General features: G+C 37.0%; 1 protein-coding gene across 2 annotated transcripts in view; it reads left to right on the top strand.

Annotated features, from left to right (window-relative positions):
- The window catches only part of Stet (stem cell tumor), a 364,546-nt gene that overhangs the window by 311,256 nt on the left and 30,160 nt on the right, over positions 1–23,130 (top strand). The gene's annotated exons all lie outside the window — the stretch shown is intronic.

The raw sequence follows: 23,130 nt of genomic DNA, 5'->3' as shown, positions 1-23,130 counted from the left end.
AATTTATCAACTTTTATTTCGTGGTTTTGTATTCGAGACTATCGAGAAATTATATTTTCTCTCTTTTTACCTCTCGCAGATTTTTCAACTTATAAATTTCTCGCGGAACGAGTTGGGAAAACTCACATGGGAAACACGTCTGTTTGATATCTCCAAACAGTCATGTTTGCCTAACGGTATTGTATCTACGATGCATTGATATCATATGCATAACTGATCTCTTGGGGTAAGGAGGGAGGGATGAGAGAACTTCAACACGCTGTTATTTAATTGGATGCGTTTTCAACTCGTATTATCTTTTGTTTTTTCTGCCAACGGACAGACTGAGAAGAGCTGATCTCATCGTTTCGTCGCGATCTTGTATGTTTTGCCGTGCGTAATTTTGACGGTCGGCCTTCCGTTCGTTTTTTTCTGTTTTTCATTCGAATATTAACCGCTTTTGTTAGACCGTGAAGAGAGAATGCAGTATTTTTTCTTCAGCGTGCGTCCGTTTTCGTTCTGCGTGTATATGGGCGAAACGCGATTCCAACGGAGGATTCCAACGAATGAACGAACGAACCGTCGGTGAAATAATATACCGGCCTCTTCTTCGCGGTTTTTCCTCGCTTCGCTATGGAATATTTTCCCTCGACTCGGAAATTTTTCCCTTTGACAGCACGTGATTATACGGAGGTTTTTTTATCTCAACAACTCCTTCCCTCCAACGCAATGTGCGATTTTTCTATCGTCTCCTCTCTCGAGTTCTTATCCTTCTCATTTCATCGAAGTGTGTACGAATGTCGTTTAGGTTCTGTGTCGTCCTTCCCTTCCTTGGTGTCGGCGCGATGCAGCTACTCCCTTTTCTTTGCTTTTATTGCTTCCCGAATTCACATCTTTTCTATGTTCAGCTCGCGTTTTATGTTCCACATGGATTTTCCGCGGCTTCATCGAAGAAAAATTCACGTCGGTTCGGCTGGGAAATGACCGCACATATAAAACGTACGCATTTGATGCCGACGATGAGAGGAGTGTGCATTTTCGAAAAAGCAACGGGAGATTTACACCGTTTTCTATCTCGCGGTTATTTTTCGCAGATTTATATTTGATGTTATAATGGCAGATAAATCCGAGAGAATGTAAATGGATGTCTATTTTTCTTGATATATTTTTCCTAAAATTACAGCTTAGAGTTATAGCCATTAATTAAGAGTATTCGAGAGACTTTTTTTTATATACTTTACGATATATTAATATTACATATTAATTTTTTTATATATGATATATAAAAACATAATACATATATTATTTTATTATCCGCTCAAAAAATTAAAAATAAACTTTTTTCTTTCTCTCTCGATGATTCTTTTTACTCTGTTTTCTCTTGTTTGTTATTTTTTTATCTAAAAAAATCTGATAAAACTTGCTTGGTTTTATTACATTTACATATTACATTTTTTGGCTATATATGCTTTTTTCCTCAATTTTTAGATAGAGTTTGCTATAAGATGATATAAATGCTCTTCCCTCTTTTACTTCTTGTTTTCACCTGTCTAACCTTTCTTTTCTCCCTCCTATTTCTCTTTTCTCTTTTACGTTCAGTCAAGTTAATAAATGCAGATTCGAGCTCGAACTCCTCGCTTTTTTTCCTCAAGCTTTTTCTTTTGTTTACCCTAGCTACCCCTCGCGTTTCTTCCTTCGTATTTTCCCTTCCTTGTTCCTCTGTTTATGCAAACGACGAGCTTTGCGGTATCCCATCTCCCTTGAACTTCCATTTCTGGGCCAACGTAAACATTTGCGAAAATATTGTCGCGATAATGAGCGAATCGTAAAACATAAATCACCGAATATTCTCCCTTGATTTTTTCTTTTATAATTTGTCTTATAATTGATCGATGGTATCTCTACAGGATAAATCAAAAATGATATATCGATGCTGAATAAATTTGAACATAAAGAATTATAGGAAGGGGATGAGATTATATGTCCGCGTGTCTTTGCGACAGTATAGTCGTAGTTACATTCGCGAATTGACAGCAAGTATTCGTATTGGCCGAAAATTAGCGTCACCAGCGGCAGTGTAATCCATTAATGCTATTGTCGATCGGAGCACGAATTATCAAATTACGTCGGTATTCGGCGCAATAACGTTTATTATTCTCCGCAGATGTGTACGCGCTGCCTCGCCATTGTGGCGCGTAATATCGGGGCCTCGTCGAATCAGATCGAAATCATCATCGGCCGCCGATTAAACGATCGCTTTGTTGCGCCGTTATATATGCATTAATAATAATGACGCAATAGCCTGCTGCCGGAACAACGCGAACGCAGTGGCGGATCCCATATTGCTCGCGTTTCGACATATAATATCGCGCCATGCACCCTTCTGCCTATTGTATTCGCGCGAGTGTTCATCCAAGTGAATATCGATAATGATATTATGGAGAGTATCGCGATAACTTTTTTCTGCGCGCCGTTTATTTGGTATGGCGTATAATTTTCGAAAGTAATTCGTATCGTGCGGGACATACTTTGTATTTATAGAAATATACAGTACGTTGCAGCAAGCAGCATGTTTACGATTGTAATAATCTATTAAAACGTGTTTTGCGTTGGAAATATACAAAATGCAAATAGCGAAATAAAGTTATTAAGCGGTATTATTATCCGAAAAAAAAAACACGTAAATTATTGATTAATATAAAAATTGTATATAAATTGAATATATAAATTATAGAAAATTTCAGCAATCGATATCTCAATCTGTAAATTCCACATTTCAGTTAGGACGAAATCCATTGAAAATTATACGAGAGATTAAATTTTGTTATCCATTTATACACCCTTGCAATGTAATTCATTCCAGATCCTTTAATTTTCGACGTGAAACAACCATTATCGCCGAACCACCTATCAATTGATCAAATGAGTCAGGTACACATTTCGACTGTCAACGCGATATATATGCGCAGCGTGATAATTGCTAGACAATACGCGCACGCGGATACAGTACCGATGAATTCAATTTTCGATGGCACGCAGAAACAATCTCTGTGTTTATTCGCGACAATGATAAAAAGCACTTACCTATATATATTTCCGTATATTTTTTGATGGCGCACGAATCTTTTAGCAAAATTAATTTTATCACAAAATTGTAACGCGCTTTTTCCATGGTTGATTCAAAGAGACGGCGTCAAAAGCGCAAAGCGCCGTAACACGGAGTGCAAAGAGAATATTGCGATGGGAGGAGGCAAAGGTAGGGATTGGAACAGCGCGCAGAGAGAAAGAGAGAGAGAGAGAGAGAGAGTGAGGCCTCAGGTGCATCGTACGTCGTCCGGTCGAACATCTAAATGGCTTTTCCTCCTTGCCCGAGGGGCGCACGAGAGAGTACCGGCGCTCTCGTACCTCTGAAAAGCCACCGATGTAGTTTGGTGCGCCGGTGAATCTCGAGCGAGAACAGGATGAAGAGGGAGAAGGGGGTGGCTGGCGGCGACGGGTTGGGTGGTCGGGACACGTAGGTGACGCACGGCGACATAGCATCGTAAAATTAGCATGGGCCAACGCCGTCGGGGCTTTCCCTACGAAATTTAAAGTTTCGGCTGTGTCCGCCCTAGCCGCTCGCGCTGGCCGTTGGTGATATCAGAACCTTTCTTCCTACCACAGCTGCGGGAGAGCTTGCGTGTGCATGAGAGTTATATATTTGTAGCGAAAGGAAGAGAGAGAGAGAGAGAGAGAGCGCTGCAAGGCGGACCGAGTGATTTTTTATGCGATTCTTCCAAAGCGCGGCAAGATTTTTGTAAATTTTATTGTGCCGTCATAACTCGTATGTAGTACTTGAAGCCCTGGGCGACCTCGGCGTACTTTGCGCGAGTTTGCATACGATAATAGGAACGAAAGAGGATGCTCGAATACTTAAGAATAGACTAGGGCTTTGCAAGAATTATGGTACGTAAAAATGGGATGTTATTTCGATGATATTCCAATGATTCGATTGATATTAACTTGATTTAAAAATATTGATAGAATTTTCACATTTTATATACATATATATGAAAACTGCAGTCTACATGTGTAGATACATATAACTCAGAGGCACATTCTTCACATCATATACATACATATTATCCGAATATTGAGTATCCTCGACATCGAATATTTGACTAATAAATGGATATTGGATTCGAATATTCAGGCCCAATTATACAGGAGAGATAATTAGCAACTTAGACGATGACAGGAGATTAATTGTTGAATGTGCAAATGGTCTATACTGGAACAACTTTACAAGTTCTCTTGCATCTTTAATCACCGATAAATAGCTCGCCTACTTTAAAGAGTAAAACTTACGAAGTAATGAATTTATTAGTGAATATTATAGTAGAGAATAGATGATTAGTAGAGAATGGATGGTCTTCTAAAATTTCCAAATAAAATATGAATATTCAGATTTTTTTTAAATATTCTTTTATTATTAATATTTTTCAACTAATTTTCTTACATTTTTTATGAATTATATTCTTCATCGAGTTTACTAAATTATTATTTCCGTAATAGAATAGCAGCTCTGTATAATCTGTTTTAATAACGAGAGAGGGAAAGAGAGAGATTTAGACATTTACAAACATGCTCTGTGATTTTACATTTTTAAGACGTTTTTACGACGCTTATACATAAGTTACAACAAAGCAATTGAATGAAATTTCTCGAGCAACGTGCACACACACAATTACATGGTGCGCGTATGTCTCTAATAATACAATGCTATAATGTACACACGTGCGTCGACATGCATTCGTGTAAACGCGTGTGTCTGCAAACGCGCCGAACGCAAAGGCCCATATATACGCATAGATTGTATTTACGCGTGCAAACGGCTCGTCGTACAAACGGCAATCTGTGTATGAACAGATGTGTGCAGCGTATGCCAGGATGTTTCGGACCTCGTAGGTTTCCTCTCGAACGCATTCGTAATACGCATAAGCTATGAAGCCGAGAACGATAATTGTTTTCGCGTTTAGATATTCCGGCAATAGTACGTAGAATTATTTAGTGTCGAAAATTAAAGAATATATATACATACATAGACATTTCGGCGAACCAAAAGAGCCTAGGTCTCGCGAATACAAATGAATAATGCAAATAGACTTTGCATCGCAACGTAATCTAATTTACAATTTAATAAGCAAGGAGCTTAATGTTGGAAACTACGTAATTATAGCTGGCTCAGACAAGAGCAAGTACGCGGCTTTTTGGACACCGCGTGTACACATTCATGTACATACATATATATACATATATACCGTGATAAAGACATACGTACACGGATAGGACCGCGCGTGTGTGTTGATACCGCTTTCGGCGATGTTGACCCAGGGCAGACCGGGAGGAGACGATGGCGGTGGATTGAAGAGGGGTGGCGGACGACGGCGAGACGAGGCGAGGAGGCAGATAGGATCGGAAAAGAGGGGAAGGGGGTGGATGAAACTAACGCTCAACCCGGGTACCATATAAACTTGGCCGCATACAAATTTGCACAGGATCGCGTTAAACCGTTGCAAGCTGCAGGACGTGGACGATGCAAGGGGGAAAGGAAAGACGGGGGTGTAAGCCACCCCTGGACTCTTCTCCGTACCGTCTACTACCTTCTCGGCTGCGTGACGGAGTTTTGCGGTCGTCTGCGAATTGCCGCGGCGGTCGAGAAATCATGAAATCGAGGAATCGTTTCGTGTATAGTCGACTCCGCGACCCAGCGGGGTCGGACGCGACGGGAGGGTGGAAATTTAATTAATGCTATGGGAATAGTTCCGTGCGTTTGCACCGGCCGAGGATATAGGTAGGGCTTTGCTGTCGCATAGTGTATGGAAGATGGGTTTCCGGTGGATTCACGCACATCCTCTACACGAATATGTGGAATTATATGTAATTCAATTACGCAGTTGACGATTAATTCAGATTAATTTGTAAATGATAGTTGGATAATTATTTCGCGCGCGTCGTTTTCGTTTTAATAATCTGCTGATTAAATGGACCGAGGATAATTTGGTTAGTCGCGACGTAGATGAGTTATTAACAATTATATAGTGCGCGAACCGAATGTGTGATATACACGAAAAACGAAAAAAATAGTATATACAGTTATATATAAGTTATATATATACATATATATAGTTTTTATATAATAATATAACTTATAGTATATATTTATAGTGAATTTTTATGTGAAGATAAAAAATATATATGATATTACCTATTGTTATTGCTCGTGGTAATACGCGAATTAATTGAAATGCGAGCGACACGTTTAAATGTGATATTAACTTTTGTTATACGAACATTAATAAATTAGCACAGGTTTTGCATTAAAATCGGAGATTAATATTCTGAGCTTAAAATAACGTACGCGCTTTTATATACGGGCATGTTTAAAGCATCGCAGATATTAAATCAGGACGCTCGAAATAATCGTAAATTAAAGGGGTCAGAAGGAAATAACGTCGACTGTATGCCTGGTAATGAATTCTGTTATCCACCGGTACAGTGGAACTCGTTCGAACGGCCGAGCGTGTCTGATTATTGCGTCGACTCTTACTACTGCTCGCCTTATAAATGAACAGCGGAGTTCGCCCGTTGAATACATTAAATCGGAATGCGATATAAAAAGGTACTCTCAATACGATTTAAGGGGATTGCGCGACAATCCAACGTAATTCTCCCACTTTAATTAACTTTCATTACGGTGGTTTCATTAAATTCGAATTATTTATTGCGCTGGGACTCTACTTAAAATGCACGAAGTCGAGACAAATGAGATTTATACGCGGATAAATTTTTATTTAGCTTTGAAAGGATTCGCGCGATTCGAAAACAAAGAACAAACAACAAAGGACCCCGCACCGGTCATAGGGGGAAAATGTCTTCCTGCGGATTTGGCTAATTTTTGGATATGTTGTAGTTCTCGTCATTCTGAACAAATGTCTCAATGGGCAGAATGATCTAATGAGCCGTTTCCGTGCTACAAGCCCTGAAAGGTCCAGATTTAATATGTAAAAATATAAGTTTTTCGACTGGAAATAAAGAAGGATGGATTTTTCTTCTTCAATTCTTAACTGTACTGATGATAATTATTGTTAAGAGTTGTATAAAGACAACGGATGTTATAAACTATATATATAATATCAATAAATATATATTCAACTTATACATACACATTATATGTCCACTTTTATAATTGACATACATTATAAATCCACATAGATTGGACTGTACTACATACATCCGTTGTCTTTATACGACTCTAAACAATAATTGTCATCAATACAGTTAAGAATTGAAGAAAAAAATCCATCCTTCCTTATTTCGAGTCGAAAAACTTATACTTTTGCATGTTAAATCTGGACCTTTCAGGGCTTGTAGCACGGAAACGGCTCATTAGATCATTCTGCCCATTGAGACATTTGTTCAGAATGACGAGAACTACAACATATCCAAAAATTAGCCAAATCCGCAGAAAGACATTTTCCCCCTATGACCGGTGCGGGATCCTTTGATAAACTAATTAATAAGCGAATTAATGAAGGGAATGAAATGAATTGGTAAAATAAATTGCGCGTGTTACAAAACTTCGTTGCAATCAGACCGCATCAAGAATCGCATCAGACGCGCAGTCTGCGCAACGACATTGTTACGATTCAATCACTCGATACCAATGGGTTACTGTGCGTTCTGACCTATGTGAACCTAGCACCCGACTTTTTAAAAATTAATTTTTGAAACGGAAAATGATAGCATTTCGTTTGTCGTTGTTTGTAGTAACAATAATTTCGTTTGTAGTTTTATCAATTAATAAATAAAAAAAATTTTTTAAATGACTCGCACTCGACATTGAGATATCGCAAATCCGCTTGCGCAGTCTTCTTTAGAATCGTTTGTAGCTGTTTGTAGTGATTTTTCTTTCGTTTGTAGTTGAGCGGTTCAAAAGTTATAAACAATTGTTTATTCGTCCAAGAGGTAAATTTGTTAATTTTAAAGATATCGCAAATCCGCTTGCGCAGTCTTCTTTAGAATCGTTTGTAGCTGTTTGTAGTGATTTTCCTTTCGTTTGTAGTTGAGCGGTTCAAAAGTTATAAACAATTGTTTATTCGTCCAAGGGGTAAATTTATTAATTTTAAAGATATCGCAAATCCGCTTGCGCAGTCTTCTTTAGAATCGTTTGTAGTTGTTTGTAGTGATTTTCCTTTCGTTTGTAGTTGAGCGGTTCAAAAGTTATAAACAATTGTTTATTCGTCCAAGAGGTAAATTTGTTAATTTTAAAGATATCGCAAATCCGCTTGCGCAGTCTTCTTTAGAATCGTTTGTAGCTGTTTGTAGTGATTTTCCTTTCGTTTGTAGTTGAGCGGTTCAAAAGTTATAAACAATTGTTTATTCGTCCAAGGGATAAATTTGTTAATTTTAAAGATATCGCAAATCCGCTTGCGCAGTCTTCTTTAGAATCGTTTGTAGTTGTTTGTAGTGATTTTCCTTTCGTTTGTAGTTGAGCGGTTCAAAAGTTATAAACAATTGTTTATTCGTCCTAGAGGTAAATTTGTTAATTTTAAAGATATCGCAAATCCGCTTGCGCAGTCTTCTTTAGAATCGTTTGTAGCTGTTTGTAGTGATTTTCCTTTCGTTTGTAGTTGAGCGGTTCAAAAGTTATAAACAATTGTTTATTCGTCCAAGGGATAAATTTGTTAATTTTAAAGATATCGCAAATCCGCTTGCGCAGTCTTCTTTAGAATCGTTTGTAATTGTTTGTAGTGATTTACAAACGATTCTAAAGAAGACTGCGCAAGCGGATTTGCGATATCTCAATGTTGGGTGCGAGTCATTAAAAACATTTTTTTTATTTATTAATTGATAAAACTACAAACGAAATTATTGTTACTACAAACAACTACAAACGAAATGCTATCATTTTCCGTTTAAAAAAATTAATTTTTAAAAATTCGGGTGCTAGGTTCACATAGGTCGCGTTCTGCTCTGTGTAAGTCGGCGTTGTCGGTTCGGTTGCGTTGACTCTGACTACTGAGCCGCGCGGCGGCACGTCTGACCATCGGCCGTAGCGACTACTGGCCGGCCAGTGCCAGTCAGCCGCGAGCGCGGCTGACCATCGGCCGTAGCGACTACTGGCCGGCCAGTGCCAGTCAGCCGCGAGCGCGGCTGACTATCGGCCGTAGCGACTACTGGCCGGCCAGTGCCACTTGTCAGCCGCGAGCGCGGCTGACCATCGGCCGTAGCGACTACTGGCCGGCCAGTGCCACTTGTCAGCCGCGAGCGCGGCCGATCACACGGCGACATTAACTACTCCGTGCGGAAAGCGCGACGCGACGCGACGCAACGTTGCGCCAATAAGTGCCGGTTTTACGTACTCGTAACCTATGATTATGGTGTACTTAACTACCGTTTTCTGTACTTTTCACCCCGGCAACTAAAACTAATTACCACTATCGTTGCCATCATACGACCGCACCGCATCTCGTCAAATCACTACCTTGACGCCACTTTTATCGCCTATGACGATAAAGTAGCCATGACATCTCAAACTTTTCGCTCCGTGAACAACCGTATTAGATAATTTTTGCGATGTTTTATGCGATTATATATGAATATGAAATATGTGATGTAATATTTTATTGCATAGAATATTTTATGCACAGAACAAATACGCGAAAAAAACTGAAATTAAGTTTTTACTATTCAAAAAAAACTTCATTAACTATGTGTATATGTACATATATATATATATTATATATACTACAATATATTCTCTCTCTTTTTCTCTTTCTCTTTCTGTAATTTCGCTGCAATCTTTGTTATGTCGAACGTATTTTACAAAAATACTTAATTTTATTATGCTAATTCTTTCCTATTTTTATGTGATGCTTATAAAAAATAATTTACGAATGCATAATTATGTTCAGTGAATTTTAACTGCAAAATAGATTTAGCTATCATTTAGTTCAGCTTTGCATTACGTTTATTGAAAAGTAAAATGAACGCATAACTTTGCAATCAACGAAATTACGTTAAAATGGAAACGCATATTATTGATTTTTATTAGTTTAATTGAAAAATTGAGTAAATAGACTCTTGCTTAACTTGCAATATTACTTGATTATAATGAAATATCACGGAATATGTGTAATGACTTTGTATAAAATATTCTCTTTTATTCGCAAATTTTAATATAATTTAAGGGTAAATTGAAGATTATTATCATCTTACAATAATTATTACAATATCTTTTTAATTATTAAATCACTGCTTAAATATTTATCGGATAATAATGATACGCGAGTTTCAATAAAACCTTATTTAATGTCTCGCTATATTCGATACAGCATACGAAACTTAAACGTCGCTTGGTGAATGTTCTGGCCGGACAATGTAAGGATGCAAACGCGGTTATATCGATTTTCGATAAACAACCGTATGCTGGAATCGTAACTCTACACGGGACGACTCGACAAAAATTACTGCATGGAGGACGATAATTAATCCATGACGTTTGGGGGAGGGGGGACGTTAATGGTGCACGCGAGCACATGACGTATACATATATCCGCTGGATGGTTTGACGCGTATATATCATGCGTAATATCTTCCATCGCGACCAAAAAGCCGCAGTTACAGTAAATTGTCGTACTTTCGAAGTATTTTACGGGATAGCGGAAAAAGAGAGAGAGAGAGAGAGAGAGATAGGGTTGAGGGGGGGGGATGAAGTGGTTTTTCGACAGTCCTAGATGGGCGGACATTCTCTGCAATGTAAATCTCGTGAACGACTATATACGATCAACGGGAGTTGAAATCGGATTTCCTTAACGGGTTGAATTGTTTCGAAAAAAAGAAAAAAAGCTATTAAATTGATTTCCATCGTTTAATTGCGACGTAGAATAATATTAGACGCCATAATAAATTTCTTTTAATTAAATTTGTTAATTAAAGATACAAATTTAGATTTAAAGATGCATTTTTTTTATAGTCACGGAAATTGTTTTCCATTTCGCTAAGAGATAACGCCCGTTACACTAAAATTTGCATGTTAATGGCTTCGACAAACGTTGCAGTCGGATTACGTTCGACAATGACATTATATCACAGATACTTAATGACTCTCTCCGCTTCTTACATTTACGATTTTACGTATAATTGGCAATTATTTTACGTAAGCTTTCTTAACGATCCCAGATCTACGAACACATGTACAGAAGTTTAAAAATTACCTCCGAATTAAATTGCCAAGTTTGTCGGACAATTGTTTTATAGCATTGTATAAACACATATGAAGATACATGCACATGTGTGAGAGATGTTAATCAAAATATTTGTTCGAATTTGCAGAGGAATTATATTTTTGTGTTACACGATCTGTTGCATTACATAATATTGCGGGGATGTATTTATTACGAATGTAAACTTCGAAGTACTTTTTGTGGAATAAAAATAATTTTCATTCTCTCTTGCTTTGGCGCAATGAATGGACAATCGTGAGTAGAAAGATATAAAAAATAGAAATTAAAACCCCGAATTCTTTTTGTTTATATATTTAAAAAAAATTTTTTTAAATGTGACTATATTATTCGAATTTTAGAATTTATCTCACGTTCGAAATCACATTTTATATATTACCATTATTATTGATTCTTTTCTAAGAGATATTGTCAGATAAAAATATTTTAATGTATAGTTTATATTTAAACAAATGATAACGTTTAGCTATTATTTGTGTATATTAATAATTGTTATAACTTATAAAAATTGCTGATATATTCCGAAAACATAAGGTGCGCACTTTTACTTTGCATTAACTGTGCTGTATTATACTTGGATAAATATGAAACCGCGAAAGCATCGCATTTTACATTTATCCAAGATTAATTATTCAAACTCATGCTGATTTCGTCTCCAACTTCGCTCTTTTTCGCTCTCTGTCGCGTTGCCTCCCCCCCCCCGCCTTTTTTTAAGCGCGCTAGAAGTTCCGGAAGTTCATCAGAGCCTTTGAATGGTTTAATTTGCATACCTAACAATATTATACCGCCAACTCGAAGATAGCTCTTTCCACTTCCTTCTACATTCTGCGAAAGCAACGGGCGATGGCGACACGAGCTGCGGACAAAAGATAAAGAAAGAAGATGAAATATGGCAGATGAGTGCTCGCACATGATGAAAAAGATGGAGGGAAAGTCACAGTATTTTCCCTTTATCTTTTTACGATTTTTACATAAGCTCTATCTTATATATCAATTTTATTATCGCGAAATATATAAATTATGATTTAATTATTTGTTAGTAACAAATATAAAAATAATTTACATATTATTTATTCGAGAAGAAAATGTTGCTGTTAATGACAATTACGCGATATATTTGCTTATTAGAATTTTTAAAATAGAGCACCGGGTTTAATATTTTTTTATTAAAGTCGTTATCCTTGTTTTGCAATCTAGACGCTTATTAAATTGTTTGCGCAAGAAATCTTCATTCTTTTTCCTTTTTTCAAGCTATAAGTTACTTCGCAAGATATCGGATCGCATCGACATTCACTTCGGAGAACGTGCTCACATCGAACAATAATAATATTTCTTTGAGCTCGCTCGCACGGCTGGATCCGGCACATTCCGTCGACTCTTCCACGAATATTCCCTTATTTTTACAGACAAGTATTGCATGAAATATTCATAGGAATCTCTCCCTTCCCATTTCTAACAACCGCCGGATTTCGTTTACGATCTTGTCTGCCGATAACAAATTTTTTCGTAAAATTAATATTACATGAAACGCGTCTGGACGCGATTTTATCGGCTAAGAATTATCCTTTGTTTCTTAGACAAATATTGCATGAAATATTCATGGCGCGCGTATACTCGATCGATTTTGGTCAGCGTTTTGGCAATGGTGCACTCTTTGCCATCCCCCTGCTTTTCCATCCATATAGGTTCTTCCCTTCTATCAGCTTATCCACGTCCGGTACTAGGGGGGGTTAGTCCTCGCATTATCAGAGTCCATCCGTTTTCTCACCGGAGTCGGGTGACAAAAAGCGTCTAAACCGGGAAAGATGGCGAGTGCTCGTACAGCGTGAAAGAGGTTTTTTGTCGGCAACGACTGGCGCCATCGCCAACCATCAAGAGCGAAACGATGGATTAAGCATTCGATTCGCACATACGCTGCTAAATCGAAAATGTTTTGGAAAAGAATAACGATGAGAATTTTTACGAATTTATCGCCTTTATTTTTTATCGTATTTATTTGTATTATTTATGATTTTTATAGTTTGTGTCATTTGGTAAATTGCACACATATAATTTATTATAATTTTTTGATTGGATGACTGAAGGCATATTTGATAATATATGAAGAGAGACGCAAAAGTTAATAGATTACGCTAATTCTCCGCTAAGCTTTCTTTCCCGGTCGCGTAATTCGACCAATATCGTGTCATGAATGCGAGAATCGCTCTCTTGTCTATCGCGTTTTTATTACTCCGCCGGATGGATGACGCGTCGCGTCCATCGATCAACGAAAAGAAGCTCCTCCATTAGCGGCGCGAGCCCCCTGACGTTCAACAACGAGAAGAGGAATGGACGCTGTATATTATTTCCATCATTCCTTCCTGCATTAATCAAGCCGGAGATCCCGTACTCGCGTACAACGACCACGGTACGCTGACGTGACCGGTCATAAATCGCGGATTCGAGTGCAAACGCGATTACACACCGGCGACGATTATCGAGGGGAGAGATCCTCCTTCTCCTCTCCTCTCTTACTGACACTCGGCGGCATTCTCGGATGCGGTCCGGCCCGTATAAATACATAAATCCTCCGGGATGCTGACGTAGGTGGAGAAGAAGGGGTTCTCGTACAAGCGGATTCGGAGCGGAAAGCAATACGCGGAAATCCCGGAAAACTCCGCGGAAATCCCGGGTTGCGTCACGCGAGCCACCGGGTCGTCGCTTTTGTCGTCGTCGTCGTCGTCACGCCTCTGTTACCGCGTTCTTTCTTTTTTTCCCCCTTTTTTCTCCTTTTTTTTCGCGCCGTTTAATCTGCTCGCGGTCCAGCACAGAGCCCGTCCCACGTCGGATATGAATATTCCCGCTTGTTAATTAAACGACGAGAGACGCCACCGGACAACATGAAACGCTTATGGAGTAAGATGATGTAATTAAGTGATACGACACTGACGAGCGCAATTGGCCCTGTTTGTGTTCCGCGGAAAAATGAAAGAAGAAAAAAGAAAAAATTGAGCTGTTAAACTATGTTAAACTATATACTATGATGCACCAATATACGTTTTTGACTAAAAGTAATTATGTATTCAAAATAAAAGGTCTACATCGTTAAAGTGAAGATTAATAGCATATACTGTGATGCACCAATACATTTTTGATTAAGAGTAATTATGTATTCAAAGTAAAAGTTCTAGATTATTAAAGTGAAGATTAATAACATAAAAATAAAATACGGCCTCGTATTATACGCTGCATATTTCTGCATCTCTTTAAAATTAATTCTAAAAAAAAAAAAAACGAAATTTTTTAACGCAGATTATCTATCAGCTTAGAATACATTGAGAGATAAATACATGAAATGTTAAAAGATACAAAAATGCATCTTTTTTCTGATTTGTACTCTTCAGAATGCGATCACGTTTTTTGCTCTATTGTGTTAAAAGTTGGGTGGGTACTCTCTTCCTCTCTTTCCATCTTTTTCTTTTTTCTAGCACTTCTGCTTCGCGAAGTTACATCATTCCAAATTGTTTTTGTTTCAATTCCAAACTCATTCACACAACTACATTCAACCTTATTTTGTGTCTAGTCGCACTCGCGGAGCTCAACATTTTCCAGCTGCGTTGTAATTAATTAATTCTCTCTTTAATTTCATCACTCTTTTTTACTATTATCTTGATCTTGCTATTTTTATTCTCGTCTGGATGATTTCCTATGTGGTTCAGTCTCGTTTTATCTCCCGAAACAAAAATGAACTTTATTCGGCAAGAAATATAGTAATATGTTATTAAAATTTGGATATAAAAGTAAATAAGTAAATAACTATATACTAACATATTAAATGGTTTTTATGAAGAGAAGACTTTCAATTTGTTTCCGGATTATGCAGGAAAAGATTGTGACAAAAAAAATCATATAATTCTGTACTCCATATATATTACTCTTTAGTATATTATCATATAAATTATATTTCTTTCATTTTGAGAAATAAAGTTTTACAAAAGTTTTACTTATGTAATATGCAATTGCTTCGGAGATACTTTTTTATAAGAACTTTTATGAGAACAAAAATTTAAAGTCGTCAATTTCAGCAAAAAGAAGTATGCATGATTATTACTGTTTTTCAAAATTACTTTTTTGTGCTAACTTGGATTTACTATAATAAATAATACATTCGAATAATACACACGTTTTGTCACAATTTGATCTGCGTTAGAAGGAGATCGTCGCTTAGGATATTCATTTTCATCGCCGAAAAATCTGTATTTGACAGAGATATATTATAGAAGAGGGGATGGGTGCGCGCGCGTGCTTTTATGATGAAAATTTCCACTTTCTCTACGATTATATCGGGTTATACGGCGAGAGTTCCGCGCCTTACTCTCTCGTCCGAGGGACGAATTCGACCAACCGGGTTACGAACGTAATTAATTAATCCTCCCTTTAATTCTTCCCACCCGACATTATTACGCTGCTTTTTTTCCGATGATACTGTCTTTACAGGCTCTCATTGTGTCGTTTTGTTTCATCTGGCCCCCCTCCCGGGGAGGGACTGTAATAAATTAGTTCCGCCTTTGCCTTTATCATTCCCCATTTTCCTCTCTTTTCCCCTCGCTTCTCTTTTTTTTCCCTCATTTCTCGCTCTCTTTCCTTTACAACACTCGCACAGCGTTCGTCTACCGTACAATCCTTTTCAGAAGGAATATTTAACCGACACTTTAGAAGGCGGATAAAAGTGGCGAGTACGCTTAATTCCTAGCTACGGGCACGCGAGCCTCGTTAAAACTGCAGATGGATTTATGCGACGAGCTCCTCGTATTTTTTTTAATACTTGAATAATCGATAGTCGAGCTGCATGCGAGCGTTCGAATATGAGATTGATGTAAAATATTTAAGTATAAACGTTAATGTTCTGATAAAAAATTTTTTGTGGTTCTATTGAGACTTAAATGAGTTTTACAATGTACAATACTGCAATAATCTATATTTTATTTAGACTTAAATATTATGTAGATTGAAATGATATTCTGTAGACTGAAAATTATATTCTTAATATCGGAAAAAAATAATGAAGTTAGCTAGATAATAATAATTCCCCGGAGAGAAATCCTAAAAAATTCACGCAAAAAAAAAGAAAAAAAAAAACTGGAATGTGTATCAAGAAAAAAAGAACGTCGAGAGAATAAAGAAAATCGTTTTTTCGGTTCGGTAAGAAATAACTTTGCTCCAAAAATATCACATGCAGTTCGCGCTTATACACGGTCTCCATTTTCCTTTATACCTGTGAAATGTGTAGTACTCCATGTGGATGAGAAAACGTGCAAGGAATCTGCGTCCGGGCGGTGTTAATAACTCTCATTGTGACGGCTAAAAATTGACGGGAGAGACTTGTGTGTCGACGCAAATAAAACGTGAAAAAACCGAGGCGTCTCATCAAGCCGCCCGCGGAAAAAGAATCGTCGTCTTCTGATGTAGCTTTTAACGTCGTCGCACTCGCGACTGATGAAAATTGAGCGCGAATAGCGGACGAACGAACCACGAGATTAAGAAACGTACTACACGGTGTGATATTAAATTAAAAATACTCTCTCGTTAGAAAAACGAACGCATTCGTGCAGGGAAAGGTGCAAAAGGTCGAAGACGTCTCACTTTGCGAGAGAACGCGCCTCCGAACACATAACGTTAATTATAAGATGAGAAAACTAAGACAATGGCGACTGTTCATTCCGCTCAGCGGGAAAAGATGTGTCGTTGGAATAAGGGAATATTAATTAAAATGTAGATACATGTGCGCGCGCGCGTAGCTCGGGTACCCTTATTAAGCTTCATTAGCCGATACTTAATTGTTTCATTTTTTTTCTTTATTCTCGAAATAACCCACCGACACCTCGATTTCGTATTTTTCCGCTCCGAATGCTACGACGCCGCAGAATCTTAGTGTAATAAAGTCTCGAGTGCATTATGTAATCGCAAATTATTCTCGATTAGTGAAGATATATATGATGTGCTGAGAATGATATTGCGCATTATTTTTCAAGAGTTTTCTTTACGAAAATATTAAATCTTCTTCTTATTAATTCGTTACAAAAATACATATATGAGAAAATTATAAAATTACTTGATAATACTTTTCTATTTTTAAAATGCAGTTGCAATATTTTTTATTAATACTGTCGATATCTATTACAATTACATGTCACTTATTAATATATTCAAAGCTTTTCTACAGCTTACATTATACCACTTTATATACATGGGATTTGTCTTAGGCTGTCAATAAATAATATCTACTACTATTACTATTGCTATATCTATTGCTTTCTGTTATTAATACTATTGATTTATTGAGCTATCGTAAACATACCTATGTGCGTCATAACGCATTTCCGACGATAATTAACCCGCACTCGAATCTGTCGACGCGCCCAGGCATGTCAGCTTTGTTTTCGTTTAATAAGCGCGCTTATCGAGCGCGTAATAAAGTAATACGGGGCGCATCTCATAAGCTTGGTAAAGTAATGATCGTTATGAGAATAGCAATAGCAATATCGCGGATTAAATCTGGCTGTAATTTTAAACGTGCTTTGCAAGATGAAATTTTTTCGTAATTCTTTTTCAGTGTAAACGAGGGGATGTTTAAGTTTACGCGAAATTATTTCTCTCTATTGCGGATACCCAGGGAATTAAGATAAATAGGATTTGGAATGGATTAGTAGAAAATAATAGAATGTGTGAGATATGTTTAATATACATATTTAACAAGATATCTAAATCAAATATAATATTATAAATAATATTATAAAGATATTTCTCCTGTGTATTTTTCTTCCATAAAGATAAAATATTATTTATAAAAATTTTCATAAAATATTTATATTTTATTGACATTTACGGTCTATTCTATTTTCTTAAGTTTTTAATTGCAAAGAAAGCTTAATTTTTGAAATATCAAATTTTATATCTTCTCAAATTAGGACGGTTTAAGTTTGTGAAATTCAGTCAATGTATTTTCGACATACTGGTCCGCGCGCAGGTATGCGTGTATATGTGTGTTATTTTCATTAGTGACACAGCCGAGTTTGCGAAGTTAGATAGAAGATAACGAGTCGAAATTTCGCGTCGTATCTTGAAAAAGGCGAAATTCGCGTTTCCGCTTAATCGCCGATTCCAGGATTAGATGCGATGTTAATTGCGACAGGGGGCATTCGTAAAAGTTGCCGTTAAGCGACCATACGTTACGCAGCGTGGAAGAGGGAGAGAGAGGGGGCTCGCGGTAATGGAACAATTACCGTACTGTCTGCATAACTCGCGGTGGAATTCGCCGGAATGCACAGAGAAGGGAGGAGAAGACCGGCGAAAGTCACGGCGTCGCGACGCTGTGACGAAGAGGTTAACGTTGTTCACCGGGGATTAGATATCGTCCACCGAAATTGGAAAACTTTATACCGGAAGATTCTGTTAAATGCCTCTATTTTCTTCCAAAGATTAATCTGTAATATCTGTCCAATAATATATAGATGTCTTGTGAAGTTTGAAGAATCAATAAGATGTTAAGGATCGTAGGGGATACTGTCTTCCGTCTATCTTGACATCACAAAATAATATTTATTATTTTAATTAATCAAAAAGATTAATAATTTTAATTCACTAATTTATAAGATTTTTGCGACTTTTATAAGCTTTTTACCGAATTTTAAGAAATGATATAGGAAGTTATAGAAATATAAAATAAATACATATTAGAGAGATAATTAGGTTGCTGTCAAGAATTTTATTTTTTTTATTCTCATATATACCTACAAAAAATGTTTTCCATAAAAACAAAATATTTTCGCGCGATAACAACCGCGTTATTTGCAGAGAAAATTTATTTCGTGCCTGTCAAGGCTTTAGTTCTTGACGAGCGAAAATACGAATGATAGAGTGTCGCTATCAGCAGCAGCTGAGATATTCAACCGTGAAACTCCCTGTAAGCCGGCCGGAAAAGCCGACAACATTTCTCGGCTTTCCCATTGGTCGCCGCCCATGAATGTGCATTTGAGAAAAGTGCATCCACGCGCCGATCCACGTTGGCACTCCGAAGAGTTACGGATATAGGTGGCTTTTTAGAAAATAAAGCGTTACACCGGGCGCGCGTGAGCGCACACGTTCGTCCGCATTGCATCGTTTCATGCTCGATTAAAATGCAGATCGTGGAAATTTTTATAAAAATCTCGAGGGAGTTTTAATTAAGGTAAAATTAGTGCTTACATATCTGAACATTATATTGAACTTACGAAGCTTAACATTTTCATACTGCGACCTCATTAAAATTTTTAATTTCGATATAATTGAATCTCACGTGTTTTTTTATTTATACTATCATATTTTTTCATACGCTGCGACATACATGAATGTAACAAAAAAGACTTTAGAATTTGCTTTACTCTATAAATTTAATTTTTTTTTATTTTTCATGTAGCTCCCAGTCAATGATGCACTTCATTAATTTAATATTCCATCAATTCGTGCTCGACACATTGATAATCGCGAATACCGCGATCGACTTTTCGCGCCTCGCCGATCGGATCGATGAGCGTTATAAACACGAGAAAAGAGATCGATACGAAATTATCACGCAAACCTTACTATTGCGGTCAACATCTCTCTCCGTAGCGATAAAGCCTCGAGATAAAATTCTCGATGCAGCGGAATGCAGGCCGCTGCTGCATCTACGCTGCATTGCATGTCGATGTATTCGCGATGCATCGATGCACAGCCGCCGCCGTTCCTTTGCGGAAGACTCGAGCGATTGACGACGAACCTTATTTCTCTTTATCTCTCTCTCTCTCTCTCTCTCTCTCTCTCTCTCTCCTGCCCTCTCCTCTGATCTCTTCCCGTTTCTTTTCCGGAAGAGGAAAGATGGGGAGGGGTAGAAAGCAGCAGTAGTAGTCTCGCCTTGGCTTTCACGCAATACTCCACGACGCGCACGGTGCAAATATTTCTTCCTTTGCATATCGAGCCGCGACCATTTGCATTCCTCTATACCTGTTCTTTTCTTTCCTGTTACCTGCGCCCTTGCATTGCCCGACTCCCTTCTCTCCCCGGGATAAAGAGGATCGCTGAGGCGACCTTCTTCCATCCGCATCCTTCCATCGATTCTTTCTCCTCTCTCTCTCTAGCCCTTTCTCTCTCTCTTCTGGTCTTTTTTATTTTTCTTCCTGAGCTTCTAACGTCAACCGACCGGAGACGTTTCCAACTTCAGAAACGTCCTTCATGTTGAGACTTCCGCAGGAGCGTAGTTACGAGGGTGTGCCTATGGGACAGTTTTCATCTAAGTTCATCTCTTCTTTTTCTAATATAGGAAACATTTAAAATCCCAAAATAGAATCGAAAGAAAAATTTTCAAATGACTATTTCTCTGTTATTAATCTAATTATTTTATACTGCTATATTTAATTTATTTTAATGTACATTTATACTTGACGTTATTTATAATGAATCATATAATAGATAACGAGTGCTAATTGATGGATTATAATATTGGTATATGGTATGTTGATGAATGAAACGATCTACATAAAAAAATGAAAGGAAATATATAATAGCTACGTCACTGGAATGACTTCTCGGTTCCATTAGCACGACGAAGGTGCATCACTTCCCGCAAAATTAAACAAAATAGAAAAGACGTTGTTGTTATCAGCGCAATGCCTAGCGTTTCTTACCGTTTTCGTTAGGATAATGGATAGCTTTGAATACTTCGAGAATCTGTTTATTAAAAGCATTTTATGGTTGATTAAGCTATGGAGATAGAAACTTTAAAATCCACAGATAACACTTTATCTTAAAACTTATTAATAAGAAGATTAAGAGAAAAATTATTATATCAGATTTTATTATTATCAAATTCTCAATGTATAAAACCGATAAAAATTGATTTTCTTTAATTCTGTATTTTATTAATGTAACTTTGAAAGATTTTGCAATAAGAAAGATAATAAGTTTTATCTGAAAAAGCTTTACTTTACTTGATTTTCATTTAACATTTGAAAGTTCTAATTGATGTTAAGCTTTAGTATTCAGCGAGGAACGTGCAAGCAAGCACTTGAAACTATCACTGTGGTAAAACTGGATCCAACTATTTTGAATACACTGCAATAACAGTATTGATAAAGATAAAACTTTCAGTAATTTCGGGATTGCTCTTCGAGATGTAAAAAGTTAGAAATGCTATCAGTCAATGATTTTAAATTCTAGTTACATATTTTAGTTGATTTTATATGATTTTGTTTTTCCCTTTATACACGGTTAAAAATTTCTAGATGTCGCAACAAAAATTATCGCTATTTTTTGTATCTGATAGAATATCGTTTGTCACAGATAGAATTTGTTAGTTCTGTCTCTGTCATTTAGATTGATTACGTGCAAAATATATACGATATTGCAATATGTGCTAATCATTTGTCTACCTCAGTTAATTTTTTGCACCTAAAAAATTGTTGCTACAATTACAAAACCATTTTTTTGAGTGTATGACTTTATATTTGTAAATAATTTTAATGCCATGGAAATTTCGTTTATTTTCACGTAATAATCGTCTAATTACTTTGGTTTAATCCTTATAACCGTTATATACAATAGGTAATTAATAAACCGTTAAAATGCATTACACAAGTTTGAAAGAGTAATTATTTGCCTGCATTATTCGTCGGAAAAATCCGCAAAGCGCTCTAATTAAAATGAAATTGTAGCAGATAATTATTTTCTGCTGTAGGAACGCGTTTCGATAATTTTCGACGTACTGTTTATTTTCCTTTTTGAACCTACATTGGTATACATATATAATCTCGAATAAATGTCGTTGATCGCACGCTTTTAGCAATTACAGAACGAAGGTCTTGAACAATGGCGGAATTTATTTCATCCTAATTTTAATATCATCTCATACACTGAATTTTAAAACTATAATTTTGGACAACAAAATTTTTAATGAAACATGTGACATAAAAAAATGAGATGTGAAAATAAAATATAATATTTATTTCTTTTCTGCTCTATAATGTAAGATACATCTCACATATACGAATATGTTAGATTTATTATTGCATTGATATTTTTTGCGGAAGATAATATAATAATTTTTTGTGAATTTTTATCGTACCGTTAATAAAGTTTTTTTTTTTCTGAGAAAAGATAACGATATAAAGACCTGGAACGGAGGTGAAACTGGACGAAAAGACGCGAGAACAAATTCCCGGCTAATTAATGCCTCGACCACAATAGCGGAAAGCGCCGAGGCTCCTCAGCCTTAAAACCAATTTGTTGCCCGTTCTCCGGCTCCTTGTTTGCCCGTCGAAACGGGGTTCGCATTATACTTAGGGTTCCGCCATTATGTTTCCCCGGTTTTGCCGAAACAATACAGCGTGTAAGCGGCCGTCTCAACGTAATATTACGTCCGCTGATTTATATCGTCCATTCTTGCGACCCGCACTCGCAACATTACATTCACTCACTAAGCGATTATGATCATTATGGCGTTAATAAACGGAGTGGACACCCTCGATGACGAAGAAGAGTTCCGCGTACAAACATACACGAGAAAGGAAAATCGCGAGAAGAGTGAAAATGCACTTCGGTTCGGGGCATTTAAATTTAAACTATGATAGCATATTTGTGTTATCATTTTAATTCTGATCGCAAATAATTGTTTTGAGATTCTTGACTATACATCTGTATATTTCGTAGAGTTGAAAGCACGCATTAGATGAACATAAAATCTTTACAAGACAAATCATTTGAATTGCTTTTTCGTGAATAAAACAAGTATTTGCCGTATTGCAAGGAGCTCTCGCTCACTCTCGTTTTAATATTTCCGCGCAATATCGCCGCCATCGTTTATAAAACGCCAGAT

Source organism: Prenolepis imparis, unplaced genomic scaffold, assembly GCF_030444845.1.
Source record: "Prenolepis imparis isolate NDT839.2.m4 unplaced genomic scaffold, iyPreImpa1.0 SCAF_3, whole genome shotgun sequence".
Taxonomy (NCBI): Eukaryota; Metazoa; Arthropoda; class Insecta; order Hymenoptera; family Formicidae; genus Prenolepis; species Prenolepis imparis.
Note: the sequence above shows the minus strand (reverse complement) of the source record. Positions and strands in the feature narration are given on the sequence as shown.